The 18733-nt window shown below is 42.7% G+C and overlaps 1 protein-coding gene across 1 annotated transcript in view; it reads left to right on the top strand.

Moving 5' to 3' along the window:
* Positions 1-1987: 1987 nt before the first annotated feature.
* LOC106599990 (leucine-rich repeat and immunoglobulin-like domain-containing nogo receptor-interacting protein 3) overlaps positions 1988-18733 on the top strand; it is a 59945-nt gene continuing 43199 nt past the window's right edge. Inside the window, exon 1 of the mRNA XM_014191322.2 lies at positions 1988-2630. The gene's annotated coding sequence lies outside the window, so the exon portion shown is untranslated. The remainder of the gene's footprint in view (positions 2631-18733) is intronic.

Below are 18733 nucleotides of genomic sequence, written 5' to 3'. Positions count from 1 at the left end.
GCCTTCATGGTTAATTTGCTGCAAAGAAACCACTACTAAAGGACACCAATAAGAAGAGACTTGCTTGGACCAAGAAACACGAGCAATGAACATTAGACCGTGGAAATCTGTCCTTTGGTCTGACGAGTGCAAATTTGAGATTTTTGGTTCCAACCGCCATGTCTTTGTGAGACCCAGAGTAGGTGAACGGATGATCTCTGCATGTGTGGTTCCCTGTGTGAAGCATGGATTAGGAGGTGTGGGGGTGCTTTGCTGGTGACACTGTCTGTGATTTATTTTGATTTCAAGGCACACTTAACCAGCATGTCTACCACAGCATTCTGCAGCGATACGCCATCCCATCTGGTTTGCGCTAAGTGGGACTATAATTTGTTTTTCAACAGGACAATGACCTAACACACCTCCAGACTATGTAAGGGCTATTTGACCAAGAAAGAGAGTGATCGTGTGCTGCATCAGATGACCTGGCCTCCACAATCACCCGACCTCAACCCAATTGAGATGGTTTGGGATGAGTTGGTCCGCATAGTGAAGGAAAAGCACCCAACAAGTGCTCAGCAGATGTGGGAAGTCCTTCAAGACTGTTGGAAATGCATTCCAGGTAAAGCTGGTTGAGAGAATGCCAAGAGTGTGCAAAGCTGTCATCAAGGCAAAGGGTGGCTACCTTGAAGAATCTAGAATCTAAAATATATTTTGATTTGATTAACATTTGTTAGGTTACTACATGATTCCATATGTGTTATTTCATAGTTTCATAGTTCTACAATGTATATTTATATTTTTTTAAAGAAGAATCCTTGAATGAGTAGGTGTGTCCAAACGTTTTACTGGTACTATATATGCGTGAGTGTGCATGTGATGAGAGGGGTGTGTGAGAGGGGTGTGTGTGTGTGTGTGTGAGTACGTGTTTGTGAGCATGCATCTGTTTGTGTGTCTGTGCGTGTGTGAGTGTGTGCCTGTACATGCACGTTCATATGTGTGTGTTTGTGTGTGTGTTTATTAGCTGGGCAGCAGGTGTTACTTGGCCTTGGACTCCAGTGAGGTTATTGAGATGCCAGACCCTTGGCCTCTAGATCAAGGGCCACACTTCTCCTTTCCTGTGATGAGCTCTTAACTGACTTTAAGGGCATGCAGGTAGTGTGGGTATGTGCCAAAGAGCGTGTGTGTCTTGTGGGATATGTGTGTGTCTTGGGGGACATATATGTGTGTGTGGGGGGGGGTATCTGTGTGTCTTTGCCTGAACCCAGCTGGCTGATGATTTTATACACTCTGACAGGGCAGAAGGACAGAACAATAAAAATGCCTATTTTCTCTCTCCATCTCTTCCTTCCTCTATCTCTCTCTCTTCTTCTCTCTCTGAGCCATAATCCAGCTGATTTAACAAATTGCCACAAAAACATACTCATCCATGTTTCATGTGTGAATCTCATAGAAAGTACACTGGCTCTCTACGGGTGGAACAGTGATATGAAATGATTGTGAGTGTGTGTGCTAGCTCCGTCCACGCTCCACTGACAATGAGGGGAGATGTTCACAGTAACAAACAAAAAATCTGTTTCACTGTTCAGTGTGTTTGCTCATCATTATTGGACACAATCATTCCCAATAATCCCCAGTCCCTGGCTACACAGTATTCCCAACATAATTTCCAATCGACATATAATGATATAAATCCTCCCCTCTCGCTTTCTGTCTGCCAATTTGCCTTTCTGTTTCCTGCTCCATTTTTTCTCTATCTCTCTTCTCTCTCTTTTATCCTCTGTCTTTCTGTCTCTCTCTCCCGCTCCCTCTCTCAAACATTTGATTGGTTGACATTTATGACATGTGTGTTTTACAATGTGCCAAATACAAACCAGTTGAAATCCTCTATTCTCTCTCTCTCTCTCCCTCTCTCCCTCTACGGTTTTGTTCACATCCAGCTCTTGCTAGAGGATCCCTAAGCCCTGAGCCTGGTGGCAGAGCCAATTGTGAATCCAAACAGCCTGAGCAGCAGACAGAGAGGGAGAGAGAGAGACAGAGAGGAGAGAGAGAGAGAGACAGAGAGGAGAGAGAGAGAGAAAGAGAGAGAGACGCTCACACTGATAGAGACACACACTGTGAAAGAGGCAGAAGCAACAGCTACAGCAACAGAGCCAACATGCTCCCTCTCTCCTACACACACAAACACACACACAGAGAACCAGACCCATGCCAGGGGAGACGGTGAGCACACACCCACACTGAGGAGCACCTTCTCTGGGGAGGAGATCTCACAGACCCCACTCCACCAGGTTCTCTGGGACTTATTTTTGAATAACAAGGAGCTGGGAAAAAGGTGTTTGTCTGTTTGTTTGTAAAATACACAAACCGGGAAGAGAGACAGAAGGAGAGAGCAAAGAAAAGAGGGATGAGTGGCGTGTTTGGCACAGCTGCTGATGCCAGGGGCTGAGGGAGAGAGGGAGGCTGACGAAGAGAGAGAGAAAGAGGGATCTGAAGACCTGAGGATCGGAGGAGAGAAAGACTGGCACATGAAGAGCTGATCAAACTTATGGACAGAGAGAAGATAGGGACACAGTGCCGGGGAACACACACACACGGACACACACACACACAATGATGAGGAGGGAACAAAGTCCACGCTTCAGTCCTGGGTGAGTTAACTTCTACTAAGCCAAACACACACACACACACATGGACGCATACACACTCATAATACACAAAGACACACACACACACACACAGATGCAATCACATACTTGCACATACGCACTCATGCACACAGATGTATACGCACACTGAGAATATATTCCTGTCGGTATGTCATGAGGACCTCTTCCAACCCTGACCCTGTCTCCTCACTCACATATCTCCAGGGTTAAGAGAGCGAGATCAGATCAGAGAGGGAGAAAGGAGTGTGCTTGTTTACCTGTGGATGAATGTGAGCAACTGTTTACCTGGAGCTTACCTTGAACAATACAGCTACTGTATTGTATCCAGACAGATAAGTGATTGGTAGCCTACTGTATGTGGAATTGGTATAGTTGGGTTTGTAGCTCAACCCTCCGTCATAAATTCTGTTATTCCGGCAGCAGCATTTCATAACAGATTTCATAGGCTGTCTTGATTATGTAAACACATAAATTTCATGTAGCACTTTTTGAAAATGAAGTATACCCATGGGTACACTATAAAATAGTGTTTGTAGGGTAAACTTTGGGTTGCTATAGCATTGCCATTGTCTCTGTCTCTGTATTTGCATTCTCTGTCTATTGCACTGCATTAGCCCTGTAATGGAAATGTGGTCAAGCTGTAATGCTGTTTGCTCCATTGGGTCAGCACATTATAATGAATATTAGTAGTGAGGCTTGAATTGCAAGCTTTTTGTATTTATATAATTACAAAGCCACCTGTAATGATATTCCTTTCCTGCAGATTCTGTCCAGCCCTGGTAATAACATGATAATAATGTAGTAATCACCACGGTGATTACATGTGTTTTTGTATTTAGTGGTAAAACGACTATCGGCTTACTGTGTTTTGGGGCAGAAGCAACACTAACTATGGCTGACTTGGTGGCTGCTAACAAACTTTATCCTGACCGTGTTAAGTCAGCTGTCGTAACCTGGCATAAGTGATGGTGATATTCGTCCTTATGTAGCAAAATTTGAAATTGTGTTTTTTTTATGTTGGATAAAAGTAGAGACTCAGAACTATAAAAGGGTATATCACACACTGTAGTTGAGGGATAATGGGAAAGTAACTCCTCTTTGAAAGTTGATAAACTTTTAACCCCACTTTTGAGAAAATGTCCCTTGAATGTTTTGGCACACGTTGTGAAGAGCTCTTCTTTGTCTACACCCATTCAGTATCGTTCACACCCGCTTAAGCCTTAGCCCCACTCATCTCTTTAAGGATTCACGTGAGGCCATGTGCTGAACAGTGAGTACGGTAGTGTACAAGTGTCACGGGTGTCGTAGGGATTGGACCAAAACGCAGCGGGAACATGTAAACTCATCTTCTTATTTTATTAAAGAAGGAAAACAAAAGAAACACGTATACAAAAACAACAAACGACACTAAACAGTCCCGTCAGGTGCACGAACACAAAACAGGAAACAACTACCCACAAATCCCATAGAAAAAACACCCCTCTTAAATAGGACCTTCAATTAGAAGCAACGAGGAGCAGCTGCTTCCAATTGAAGGTCAACCCAATAAACACCACATAGAAATAGACATACTAGAACTAACATAGAAATAGACTAACAAGAACATAGCCCAACAAACCCTGAAACACTCTAAACAAACACCCCCTGTCACGCCCTGACCAAACTACAATAACAAACAACCTCCTTTACTGGTCAGGACGTGACAACAAGGAAAATATTTAAAAACTAAAGGCGGTTTTATACTACGTCTATCGACATGTCTGTAGCTATTTATTTAGTATTTATTTAACCTGTATAGGGTAGGCCGTCATTGTAAACAAATTCTTATTATACAGTTGTCGCAGTGACATCATGAACTTGTCGTTGTTGTAATGAAAAAGTATAAACACAAAAACAACAGGCTGCATGACATCAGCAGCCTGGTGGTCCCAAAAAGTATAACTGGTGTATTTTAACACCAATACATTTAGTATATGTCAATCTGGCAAATCAGACAAGTAAAAGCAACTTTCTAAACAATGTTTTGGTTAGTTTCTAGCTTGTTAGCAAGCTAGCTAATGTTAAGCCACATTAAGCCAGTTCAAATAATGACCATATCATATAGCTGACAACGTCTTAACCTTAGATAATTTTGTCTTCATTATTACAGGAAAATAAACTCACAACAAGATCATTATTTACAAGTTAATGGCGAGCTAATTACAGAAAATAGCTTACGGTTTTGAGTGTGAAAAACTAAAATCAGGGCATTCTACCGGAGGATTTTAGAATTTGGACTAAAGTTCTATCCTAATTTGACTTTGGTGCAGGTCATGTTGTTTTTCACATTACCGTCTCTGGTAAACACACACTATATCACATTATATCAAAGATTCTTTGCCACATGCACAGGATACAGACGGTGTAAACGGTACAGTGAAATGGTTACTTGCATAGTGGAGTCTTTTGTTTAGACATGTAGCTAGCTAGCTAGCTAGCTAAAAAATCAACCATAATCCCAAATCATAATGTTACTAACCTTCATGAATCTACAGGTAGCTAACCAACTAGGTTCAATGTTAGCTAGCTAGCTAACATTAGGCTTTCACTAGAAATGCAAATGGCTCTGAGATACGAATAATATTTCTACACAGATCATAATGTTAGCTAGCGAACCAGCCAGCTAATGTTAGCTAGCTAACAGTACACTTTAACCTGCAATGAAAATGACTTTCTGATCAAATTAGAAACTTATAATATCTGAAAATGTAGCTAGCTAGACTATTACCTGTATACATAGATGAACGTTTCTCCCTCTCTGTCACGGATGTCATGGTTGCCCTTAGTTTGAAGATGTAAACTGGAGACAGGCATTTTATACAATAGCCTTCTGTGTTTTCCTTTCAACTCCCTCCGCATTTGCAATCACGCCTGAATTTTCTCCAGCTCCTTAGCTATCATACTCTGCTTCCACCGGGCACTCCACTGATTTCAAAACTCGGTCCTCAAGAAAGTGGAGAGCCTTAGCAACACTTTTGCAGTTCTTCTTCAAATGCCTCTCCTGTGAAGGAGTGACAAGCGAAGTATGGCTAGTGTCCTGAAATGAGTCACTGTTACAATGCATTCGGAAAGTATTCAGACCCCTTGACTTTTTCCACATTTTGTTACGTTACAGCCTTATTGTGAAATTGATTAAATTATTATTTTTTCCTCATCAATCTACACACAATATCTCATGATGACAAAGTGAAAACAAGTTTTAGAAATACCTTATTTACATAAGTATTCATACCCTTTTCTATTAAAGATGGTGCTGACGGAGATGGTCGCCTCGCTTCTAATCCTCAAGAAACTATGCAGTATTTAGTTTTTATGTATTATTTCTTAGATTGAAAATCTTAAATGTTATTACATACAGCCGGGAAGAACTATTGGATATCAGAGCGACGTCATCTTACCAACATTATTACCAGGAATACGATTTTCCTGAAGCGGATCCTTTGTTCGCACCACCACCCAGGACATTGGATCTGATTCCAGAGGCCGACCCAAAACAACGTCGCCGCAGAAGAGGTAGATGGAGCGGCCTCCTGGTCAGACTTCGAAGGTGTGCACACCACCCACCACTTCCGAGTATATTACTCGCCAATGTCCAGTCTCTAGATAACACGGTAGACTAAATTAGGGCAAGGTTTGCTTTCCAGAGAGACTTCCAGGATTATAACATTCTCTGTTTCACGGTAACATGGCTCTCTTGGGATATGTTGTTGGAGTCGGTACAGCTACCGGGATTCTTTATGCGTGGCACCGACAGAAATAAACATCTCTCTGGGAAGAAGAAGGGCAGGGGTATATGCTTAATGATTAACGACTCATGGTGTAATCGTAACAACATACAGGAACTCAAGTCCTTTTGTTCACCTGACCTACAATCAAATGCCGACCAGAATTCTCATCAGTTATTAACACAGCCGTGTAAATCCCTCCTCAAGTCAATACAACGACGGCCCTCAAGGAACTTCACTGGACTCCATGCAAACTGGAAACCATATATCCTAAGGCTGCATTTATTGTAGCTGTGGATTTTAACAAAGCAAATTTGAGAAGAAGGCTACCTAAATTCTATCAGCATATTGATTGTAGCACTCATGCTACAATCATACACAATCATACTCTGCTACTCTAACTTCCACAATGCATACAAGGCCCTCCCCCGCCATTCCTTTGGCAAATCCGACCACGACTCCATTTTGCTCCTACCGTCCTATAGGCAAAACTCAAACAGGATGTTCCCGTGACTAGAACTTTTCAACACTGGTCTGACCAATCGGAATCCACAAGTCGCTTTAAAAATGCCACTTTAATAATGTTTACAAATCATGCATTACTCATCTCATATGTATATACTGTATTCTATACCATCTATTGCATCTTGCCTATGTCGCTCGTTCATCGCTCATCCATATATTTATATGTACATATTCTTATTCCATCCCTTTACTTAGATTTGTGTGTATTAGATAGTTGTTGTGGAATTGTTAGATTACTTGTTAGATATTACTGCACTGTTGGAACTAGAAGTACAAGCATTTCGCTACACTTGCATTAACATCTGCTAACCATGTGTATGTTACCAATAAAATCTGATTTGATTTTATTTGAGACTCGAAACTGAGCCCAGGTGCTTCTTGTTTCCATTGATCATCCTTGAGATGTTTCTACAACTTGATTGGAGTCCACCTGTGGTAAATTCTAATGATTGGACATGATTTGGAAAGGCACATACCTGTCTATATAAGATCCCACAGTTAACAGTGCATGTCAGAGCAAAGTCCAAGCCATGATGTCGAAGGACAGATGGAAGCCACTCCTCAGCAAAAGGCACATGACAGCCCGCTTGGAGTTTGCCAAAAGGCACCTAAAGGACTCTCAGACCATGAGAAATAACATTCTCTGGTCTGATGAAACCAAGACTGAACTCTTTGTCCTGAATGCAAAGCGTCAGGTCTGGAGGAAACCTGGCACCATCCCTACGGTGAACCATGGTGATGGCAGCATTATGCTGTTTTTTAGCGGCAGGGACTGGGAGACTAGTCAGGATCAAGGCAAAGATGAATGTAGTAAAGTACAGAGAGATCCTTGATGAAAACCTGCTCCAGAGCACTCAGGACCTCAGACTGTGGTTAAGGTTCCCTTTCCAACAAAACAATGAGCCTAAACACACAGCCAAGACAACATTGGAGAGGCTTCGGGGCAAGTCTCTGAATGTCCTTGAGTGGCCCAGCCAGAGCCAGGACTTGAACCCGATCGAACATCTCTGGAGAGACCTAAAAATAGCTGTGAAGCGGCACTCCCCATCGAACCTGATAGAGCTTGAGCGGATCTGCAGAAAAGAATGGGAGAAACTCCCCAAATACAGGTGCGCTAAACGTGTAGTGTCATATCCAAGAAGACTCGAGGCTGTAATCGCTTCCAAACCTGCTTCAACAAAGTACTGAGTAAAGGGTCTGTATACTTATGTAAATGTTATATTTCAGTATTTGCATTTCTTTTCTTCTAAAAACCTGTTTTGGATTTTTCATTATGGGGTATTGTGTGTCGATTGATGAGGATCTTTTTGTAATTAATCCATTTTAGAATAAGGCTTGTTACGTGACAAAATGTAGAAAAAGTCAAGGGGTCTGAATACTTTCCGAATGCACTGTATATCACACACCATTTTTACTCTACAGCTTTCTCCGTCTCCATCTCTATTCCTTTCCTCTCTCTCTCTCTCTCTCTCTCACTCACTCACTTACATTCTCACTCACTCACTCACTCACTCACTCACTCACTCACTCACTCACTCACTCACCACTCACACTCACTCACTCACTCACTCACTCACTCACTCACTCACTCACTCACTCACTCACTCACTCACTCACTCACTCACTCTCTCACACACTCACCCCCTCACTCACTCACTTACTCTCACTCACTTACACACACACTCTCTCTCCCTCTCCCTCACTCTATCTGGTCAGTCATCATCTTCTCCCTCTATCTCCTGTTGTGTCGGAGTCTTTCCCTGTGTGATGCCAAGGCTCGCGGGGGGTGGGGTAGTCTGGCTAGAGAAATGTAACATTCACATATCAGACAGGTGAGTTATATCGAATTGTAAATCTGCATTGTAATGCCCCTAATAGACTGACAAACACGTTAATGAATGCCCTTGCATGCCCAGATCCTCCTCAACACTCTACTACCTGTTTTTGTGTTCTCATATGAAGCCATTGTTTTGCCAGACATTTCCCTTTGAGATAGAGATATCCATTAGAAGGGAGTCCAGGCCAACTTTGCTCTCCTCTGAAATCCAGCCCTCCATATGGCCACCCTGAACCATCACACACTCTCACACACACTTACACAGTGGAGTCCTGCCAGTTTCTCCCTATTTTTGACTGTCCTTTTGGGCATGGTGTGAGAACCCCTTTCTGAAGCCTAATGCATTTACCCCTCTCCTTCTCTCTCTCTCTCTCTCTCTCTCTCTCTCTCTCTCTCTCTCAGATACATGTGCAAAATACACACATAAACACACACACCCCTATAATCCCTTTAGTGGAGTTAGCATGATGGCTGCCTGCTGCTGTTGCTAAGCTTCCCACTGCTAGAGGAATGGTTCAGAGAGACAGAGACTGAGGGAGGAAGATAGAAAATGATGGAGTGAAAAGGTGGAAAGAGAGATATTAGATAACGATGTAGTGAGAATTAGGTGGAAAATGGATGCACAGTATACAGGTGATAACATAAATAGATAAAAGGAATGAGGAAAAGACTAAAAAGAGAAGAGGAAAATCGAAAATGAACAGAGTAGAAGGTGGGATGAGGAATTGAAATGGGGCAGGACAACGCAAAAGGATGTGAAATGCTTAGCCTCTTCATTGACAGGCAGAGAATAATGATGTCTCTCTGGTTTCAGGGCACAGCAGGGAGATGACAATTTACCCAAACCTGGGGAGAGGAGGGATAGTGAAAGAGAGGGGAGAGGAGTGTAGAGAGAAAGGTGTGATGGTTTTTGCTAACCATGGGGAGAGAGGGAGGGGAAAAAAAGAGAGGGGAGGGAGGAGAGAGAGAGTGGTTTTAGCCAACCTGCAGGGACCTCACACATAAACCATCACAGGGAGTTAGGCTTTGGAAGAGGAGAGAATGAGAAATGGAGAAGGAGATGCGATAAGAGATGAAGAGAGAGAGAGAAATTAAAAGAAAGAGAGTGTTAGCAGAGTGAAATCCTCTTGTCCATTGTGGTGGTCTCCTCTGTCACTGGAAGCTGTAAAAACCTCAATGGAGGAAAACGGTCAGAACCATGAAGGGCTGGGAATTTGAAGGGAGGAGTGTATCTGAAGGTTGCCTAGATAATGGAGGGATAGAGGGAGTGAAGTAAGAGGGAGAAAGGAGAAAGGAGGAAGGGGAGGTGGGGGATTAAAAGAGGAAAGGTTTGGAAGAAAGGGGTGTTGACTGTGTGTGTGTGTGTGTGTGTGTGTTGTGGGGGCGTGCGAGCCCGTTTATGCTTTTGACCTTGAAAAATATTGGTAACCATAGTGAGCATGCTGAGGTCGTCCTCTGTGTTCAGGATTTTACAATTAGCCCACAGAAGGTGACTTCAACACACACACACACACACACACACACACACACACACACACACACACACACACACACACACACACAATCACATTCTTAGGGTGTGGAGGATTATATAATTATCCTGGTTGGCACAAAGATGGGAACTGACAGTCTGTCTGACGTGCTAGGGGAGAAGAAGCTATCAGACCCAGGAAGGTCAATTACACACGCACACACAGCACCCACACAGCACCCACACAGCACCCACACACACACAATATGATAATAATACTTTTTATGGTCTCCGTTGGGGTCTCAACTTGCTGTTGAGAGTTAGAGTTGTAGAATAGACAGGGTGCAGTTTTTTTCTTCTTATATCAGTCACTGTCTCAATTAGCACATTTCAGCAAAAAAAAAATGACATTGGTAAGTTAGTCTAGCCAGCTATCTAAACTTGTAGTAATCATGGTAGAATTACGGACCGGGGGCCCATTGATTTTGTTAGTCACTCTCACTCAGATATCATATTAACATGGCATAAGTCTGTGCAACGTGTAGAATTGCAGGAAATTAGCTTAAAAGCAGGCAACATTTATCTGCACTCTATTGCAAAATGTATGGAAATGCACATTTTTGTGTTGGCCCTCAGAAGGTTAGGGCCAACTCTGACTGCATGTGTGGGTATATATGTGGGTTATCAGCCCCGGCAGCCACTGTGGCCTCTCTTGAGGAGTTCAGATTTTTTTGTGGCCCCCAACCCTATCAAAGTTGCCCATCCCTGCTCTATGTGTAACCAGGAGTTAGCCCTCTAGCTATTTTGTTATTGTGTTGGATAACTAGGTCACAATAAAAATAGAGATGGAAGAACAGACTAAACACTCTCTCTCATTTCCCTCTTATTCCATTCGATATACTTTCATTTACTTTCTTGGCTACATTTTCTCAGATGTGACTCACAGGCCAGATTTACTCACAGATCACTGACTCACAGATCACTCCATTTGTCTTTCTTTTTTGTCTTTCTCTTGTTCATTCAGAGGTTTTCTTGGCTGGTTGTTGTAATCATTGGGCATCATAAGATCATTATATCTTTCCAGTCTATGGTGGTGGCTGGATAAATTGATGGCTCGATGGCTGACCTGAAACTCTCTGTCTATCAGCCTACACTCTTAGAAAAAACGTTTTTTTGGCTGTACCCATAGGAGAACCCTTTTTGATTCCAGGTAAAATTAGTTTTGGTTCCAGATAGAACCCTTTTGTGTTCCATGTAGAACCCTCTGTGGAAAAAGGTCTACTTGGAACCAAAAACAGTTCTACTTGGAACCAAACAAGGTTCTTTAAAGGGTTCTCCTATGGCAGGGTTCCCCAACTGGCGGCACGCCAGCCGAATTTGGCCTGCATGTGGTTTTATTTGGCCCCCCAAGTTTTCTGAGCAAAATTATCTATATTTTTTTAATTCAAATTTTCATTGTTGGAAAAAGAAACTGTAAAAAATGCCAGGAAATCAGCTTCAAGTGTTTTTAATTTGGGAAATCTGTTCCCAAGTATTTCCACGAATAATAGAGAGACACGTGATCATAAACAAATGCAAACAAGGTTTGAAATTATGTTTTATTCCAATATTATATCTGTTTGTGCTTCTTGCTGTCAATTTTCAATGTACAAAATCAGCCCGCAGCTAAATCTAGTTGATAATCCCTGTCCTATGGGGACAGCGGAAGAACCCTTTTAGGTTCTAGATAGCACCTTTTTTCCTGAGAGTGTATATTCAGTCTCCAGTAATGTTATCTCACGGCCCATCACCTGTTCACAAAGAGTGAAGGACTCAGCTCACGTCTCTTCACGTGGTGGTGTTTGGCTGCCTTCCCCTTTCCTCACCACCTGTTCTCTGGAAGTCAGGACTTGTGTTCCTTGTCCTTCATTGAATGATTAATGTGGGTCGAACTGTTTCACCTGTCTAACTAGGGTGTATGCGTGTGTGTGTGTGCCCAGCTAACAACAAACATTCCCACAACTTTAGAGAACGTTTCCTTAAGAGTCATATTAGGTCATTACCTAACGTTTTCATAGGAGTGTTCCAGTGACGTGCAAGGACTGTTTCCATGAGACCATTCCCTTCATGTAAAATAAAACTTACCCAGAACGTGGTAAACATGTTCTCAGAACTTAACATGAATGTTGTAGATACTTCATGGGAATTTTGCAAGAACATTAATGTGTCCAATTTTCTGTGGGTTAGGAGAATATCAACATTCCACCAAACATACACAGAACATGCTTGCCATGTTCTCAGAATATAAGATATTAATGTTCCTAGACACATTTCATGGGAACATTGCAGGACATTTCTGTGTATCAGTTGTCAGGACGTCTCCTGATGGTCCCAAAGAAACGTTCTCCCCAAAAAATTGCGTTTCATTACACATCACGCCTTGTTACTGTTGCCGAGCCAATCAAGGCCCTGATTGGTGAGCTACTGATCCATTCATAGCTCTTTGTCTCTTGGCAAGGTTAGGGATGCTCACACAGTGCTTTTAACATAGTGTTGTCAACTCACAGTACATATTTGACACACTTTGCCGTAGATGATTACATTGCACATGCTCATTTATACAGTCATTATTATTCAACATGCTGTCACCTGGGACTTCAACTCACAACCTCTTGGTTCACGGTACTCCGATCTTCCCGCTACGCCACCATGCCCGTGTCAGCTATTGGTTAATCGGACTATTCTCATCATTGATTTAATTGGTTAATTTCAGAAATGTAAGGGCTTTTTGTGTAGTTGTCTAATGTTGGTGTGGCAAGTTAACCTGTTTTAATCATACTCCTGAATCACTATGATCAATTAAATAGTTTTTCTTGAGTGTACTTTTAACAGAGCTGAGATTTACTTTAAAGGTCATTCAACTTGTTGCTTACCTATCAAGTTGTTTCATCTACATAAGTGTCTAGGGAGTCACCCTACTCTCACATTCTTAGCACTGAGTGCATAAAACATTAGGTACACCTCCTCTTTCCATGACGTAGACTGACCAGGTGAATCCATTTGAAAGCTATGATCCTTTATTGATGTCACTTAGTGTAGATGAAGGGGAGGAGACCGGTTAAAGAAGGATTTTTTTAAGCCTTGAGACAATTGAGACATAGATTGTGTGTGTGTCACTCAGAGGGTGAATGAGCAAGACAAAAGATTTAAGTGTCTTTGAACGGGGTATAGCAGTAGGTGCCATGCACACCGGTTTGAGTGTGTCAAGAACTGCAATGCTGCCGGGTTTTCTCGAATGAATCAACAATGGTCCACCACCCAATGGACATCCAGCCAACTTGACACAACTGTGGGAAGCATTGGAGCCAACATGGGCCAGCATCCCTGTGGAACGCTTTCGACACCTTGTAGAGCATGCCCCTACAAATTCAGTCTGTTCTGAGGGCAAAAGGTGGCGCAGCTCAATATTAGGAAGGTGTTCCTAATGTATTGTACACTCAGGTGACATTAATAATGACATTAATATACACTATCTGGTGTAATAACATTTGGTTGTTTAGCAACAAAACCGATACATGTGCAACTATGGGGCAAAAACAGACGGGGTTGACTTAGAAACATGAAACTATATTTTTGTCTCCAATGTTTATTGAAAATATAAATTAATTAGCACAGTGAGCACTTGTTGTCTCTCAAATACATCGTTAAAGTTGTTGGTTAGCTATCAAATTTTAGACATGTTTAGCAACTTTTTGCCATATTAGCATACAGTGCATTTGGAAAGGATTCAGACCCCTTGACTTTTTCCACAGTTTGTTACGTTACGTCCTTATTCTAAAATGGATTACATTTTAAATGTTCATCATAAATCTACACACAATACCCCATAATGACAAAGTGAAAACAGGTTTTTAGAAATTTTTGCAAATGTGTATATATATAAAAAATATATATACTGCTCAAAAAAATAAAGGGAACACTTAAACAACACATCCTAGATCTGAATGAAAGAAATAATCTTATTAAATACTTTTTTCTTTACATAGTTGAATGTGCTGACAACAAAATCACACAAAAATAATCAATGGAAATCCAATTTATTAACCCATGGAGGTCTGGATTTGGAGTCACACTCAAAATTAAAGTGGAAAACCACACTACAGGCTGATCCAACTTTGATGTAATGTCCTTAAAACAAGTCAAAATGAGGCTCAGTAGTGTGTGTGGCCTCCACGTGCCTGTATGACCTCCCTACAATGCCTGGGCATGCTCCTGATGAGGTGGAGGATGGTCTCCTGAGGGATCTCCTCCCAGACCTGGACTAGAGCATCCGCCAACTCCTGGACAATCTGTGGTGCATGGAGCAAGACATGATGTCCCAGATGTGCTCAATTGGATTCAGGTCTGGGGAACGGGCGGGCCAGTCCATAGCATCAATGCCTTCCTCTTGTAGGAACTGCTGACACACTCCAGCCACATGAGGTCTAGCATTGTCTTGCATTAGGAGGAACCCAGGGCCAACCGCACCAGCATATGGTCACAAGGAGTCTGAGGATCTAATCTCGGTACCTAATTGCAGTCAGGCTACCTCTGGCGAGCACATGGAGGGCTGTGCGGCCCCCCAAAGAAATGCCACCGCACACCACCCACCGCCAAACCGGTCATGCTGGAGGATGTTGCAGGCAGCAGAATGTTCTCCACAGCGTCTCCAGACTCTGTCACGTTTGTCACGTGCTCAGTGTGAACCTGCTTTCATCTGTGAAGAGCACAGGGCGCCAGTGGTGAATTTGCCAATCTTGGTGTTCTCTGGCAAATGCCAAACGTCCTGCACGGTGTTGGGCTGTAAGCACAACCCCCACCTGTGGACGTCGGGCCCTCATACCACCCTCATGGAGTCTGTTTCTGACCGTTTGAGCAGACACATGCACATTTGTGGCCTGCTGGGGGTCATTTTGCAGGGCTCTGGCAGTGCTTCTCCTGCTCCTCCTTGCACAAAGGCGGAGGTAGCGGTCCTGCTGCTGGGTTGTTGCCCTCCTACGGCCTCCTCCACGTCTCCTGATGTACTGGCCTGTCTCCTGGTAGCGCATCCATGCTCTGGACACTACGCTGACAGACACAGCAAACCTTCTTGCCACAGCTCGCATTGATGTGCCATCCTGGATGAGCTGCACTACCTGAGCCACTTGTGTGGGTTGTAGACTCCGTCTCATGCTACCACTAGAGTGAAAGCACCGCCAGCATTCAAAAGTGACCCAAACATCAGCCAGGAAGCATAGGAACTGAGAAGTGGTCTGTGGTCCCCACCTGCAGAACCACTCCTTTATTGGGGGTGTCTTGCTAATTGCCTATAATTTCCACCTGTTTTCTATTCCATTTGCACAACAGCATGTGAAATTTATTGTCAATCAGTGTTTCTTCCTAAGTGGACAGTTTGATTTCACAGAAGTGTGATTGACTTGGAGTTACATTGTGTTGTTAAAGTGTTCCCTTTATTTTTTTGAGCAGTGTATATTATTTACATAAGTATTCAGACCCTTTGCTATGAGATTCGAAATTGAGTTCAGGTTTTTCCGTTGATCATCCTTGAGATGTTTTTATAATTTGATTGGACATGATTTAGAAAGGCACACACCTGTCTCTATAAGGTCCCACCATTGACAGTTCATGTCAGAGCAAAAACCAACCCATGAGGTCGAAGGAATTGTCCATAGAGCTCTGAGACAGGATTTTGTCGAGGTGCAGATATGGGGAAGGGTACCAAAACATTTTCGCAGCATTGAAGGTCCCCAATAACACAGTGGCCTTTATCATTCTTAAATGTAAGACGTTTGGAATCTCTAAGCAATCAGGGGAGAAGGGCATTGGTCAGGGAGGTGACCAAGAACCTGATGGTCACTCTGAAAGTGCTCCAGAGTTGCTCTGTGGAGGTGTAAGAACCTTCAAGGAGGACAACAATCTCTGCAACAACAATTACCACAGGTGGACTCCAATCAAGTTGTAGAAACATCTCAAGGATGATCAATGGAAATAGGATGCACCTGAGCTCAATTTCGAGCTTCATAGCAAAGGGTCTGAATACTTATGTAAATAAGGTCTTTCTGTTTTTTATTTTAATACATTTGCCCAAAATTCTAAAAACCTTTTTTTGCTTTAGCATTATGGGGTATTGTGTGTAGATTGCTGAGGAAAAACATGTATTTAATACATTTAAAGGCTGTAACGTAACAAAATGTAGAAAAGGTCATGGGGTCTTAATACTTTCCGAAGGCACTTTATTTCTATTATTTCTCTTTTTTTGTCTCTGTATTGTTAGGAAGGGCCCATAAGTAAGCATTTCACTGTTAGTCTATACCTGTTGTTTACAAAGCATCTGACAAATATAACTTGATTTGATTTGAAACATGTACAGAACATTAATATCTTAAGTTCTGAGAACATGTTAACCACATTCTATTTGAGTTAGAATCCCCCTAGAGCCGATTGACACATACATGCGTCAATCGCACGGTGAAGACATTTTGAATATTAAATAGCTCCCTGTGTGTTTTTTCTAGAGACTTACTGTTTCATGTAGTGACTGCAGCTCAATCCCCTCTTTCTGCCGATATAAGGTTTGAGCCTATTCCCTAATATGGGGCTTGTGAAAACTGCTTTTTCTACACATGAGAGGATCCGGACAAGAACATAGTCACAAAATAGTTGGTAAAACCCAAACCGTGTGAGCTATAAACTAATATGTCACCAATATTGAAAGAGACTCTACAAACAACAATGTTGGTTGTTTGGCTCTTCGACATCCACAAGCTTTATAGCAGTAGTCTGAGCTAACTGTCACGGATATCCACATTTCGAAGAGGTCTTCACAAAACTGACTGTCCAGACCAAACCGTTGGACAAACAAATACACCAAATGGCTCGTCGAACATCTCATTCCAAAATCATGGGCATTAATATGGAGTTGGTCCCCCTTTTGCTGCTATAACAGCCTCCACTCTTCTGGGAAGGCTTTCCACTAGATGTTGGACATTTGCTGAGGGGAATTGCTTCCATTCAGCTACAAGATCATTAGTGAGGTCTGGCACTGATGTTGGGCAATTAGGTGGAATGCAGTCGGTGCAGGCCAGTCAAGTTCTTCCACACCGATCTCAACAAACCCTTTCTGTATGGACCTCGCTTGACCTAATGAGATTCTTAAGGGAAAGTTCTCTACACTTTTGGGAACGTTTGTTGTTAGATTGGTCCTTTCCTCTCACCATTCTCTGCTTCCTTCCTTTTATCTTTCGCCTGAGTGTCTGCGACCTTGAACATATATGTATCTGTGTGTGTAATGTCCTTTTACCGTGTGTCCTTATCTGTGTCTGTGTGCGTGGGTGTGTGTGGGGGTGTGTGAAAGTTTGCTTTAACTCTGTCTGTCATTTGTTAAAGCCCAGGGTTAGTGATCAGATCAGCTAGGCTTTCAGTAAGCTGTGGCAAATTGAAATGTTTTATCAAAACATAACCTTTGGCCATTTGGATTCATGTTTAAAGTGTCCTGGCCGGCTGACGTGGTTGAGATTGTTGTGGTTTTGTAGGAGGAGAGGGGGAGTGGATTTAATTCAATCTTCTGGATTTTTTTGCCATTTATCAATGCAGTGAGGTTCTAACTTTTGTGGCTGTGTCTCAGTGTGTGTTTGTATGTTGCTATGCCGTACAGTTTAGACTCTGTCGATGTCACTGTGTGTGTGTGGGGGTGGGGGTGGGTGTGCCATCCGATGCCATCTGTTGGTCGGGAGAGGAGGGCAGGGGGTGAGATGCAACATAATACTAGGGGATGGCCTCTCATACCAGGGTTTTCTAGTGTATGTGTGTCTAGTTGTATTTCCACACACACACACACACGCCCTGTTCCACTCTCTCACACATCCACATCAGAGTTATCGATGTTTACACACTGTCTTTGTGTTTTCTCTATCCGCTGTTTGCTTGGTGATTTAGCTGTTGACGTTCAACCTTATCCTCTCTCTCTATTTTTTCTCGCTCTTTTTCTCTCAGTCTCTCTCTCACTCTCACTCTCTCGCTCTCACTCTCTCTCTCTCTCTCTCGCGCTCTCTCGCTCGCTCTCTCTCCCTCCATCCCCCTTTCTGTCAGTAGATGAATGGCTCTTGAAAGACTAGCAGAGCTTAAAGGAGAGTGTTAATCAGTGTTCAATCTCTATGACCTGTCCGCTCTGATACTCTGTGCTCCTTTGGCTTATTAAGTGCAGTCCTGTTGTTTGTAAAGTACTGCTATAGACATGTTTCTTCCATTACACTTCAGAGGTTCGTTCAGATACCCTTCATCCTCACAATTAGAAACATGCTGTGAGAAAAATGTGTGTATTGTGCACACGTTTCAAGTTTCAAAGTTTTATTGTCACATGCACAGGATACCGCAGGTGTAAAACAGTAGAGTGAAATGCTTAACTTACAAGCTCTTTCCCAACAATGCAGAATAAAAGGTAATAGTATGGGTCCATGGTAACGGAAATATG

This window comes from Salmo salar, chromosome ssa03 (assembly GCF_905237065.1).
Source record: "Salmo salar chromosome ssa03, Ssal_v3.1, whole genome shotgun sequence".
Taxonomy (NCBI): Eukaryota; Metazoa; Chordata; class Actinopteri; order Salmoniformes; family Salmonidae; genus Salmo; species Salmo salar.
This window is presented reverse-complemented; position numbering and strand designations above follow the sequence as displayed.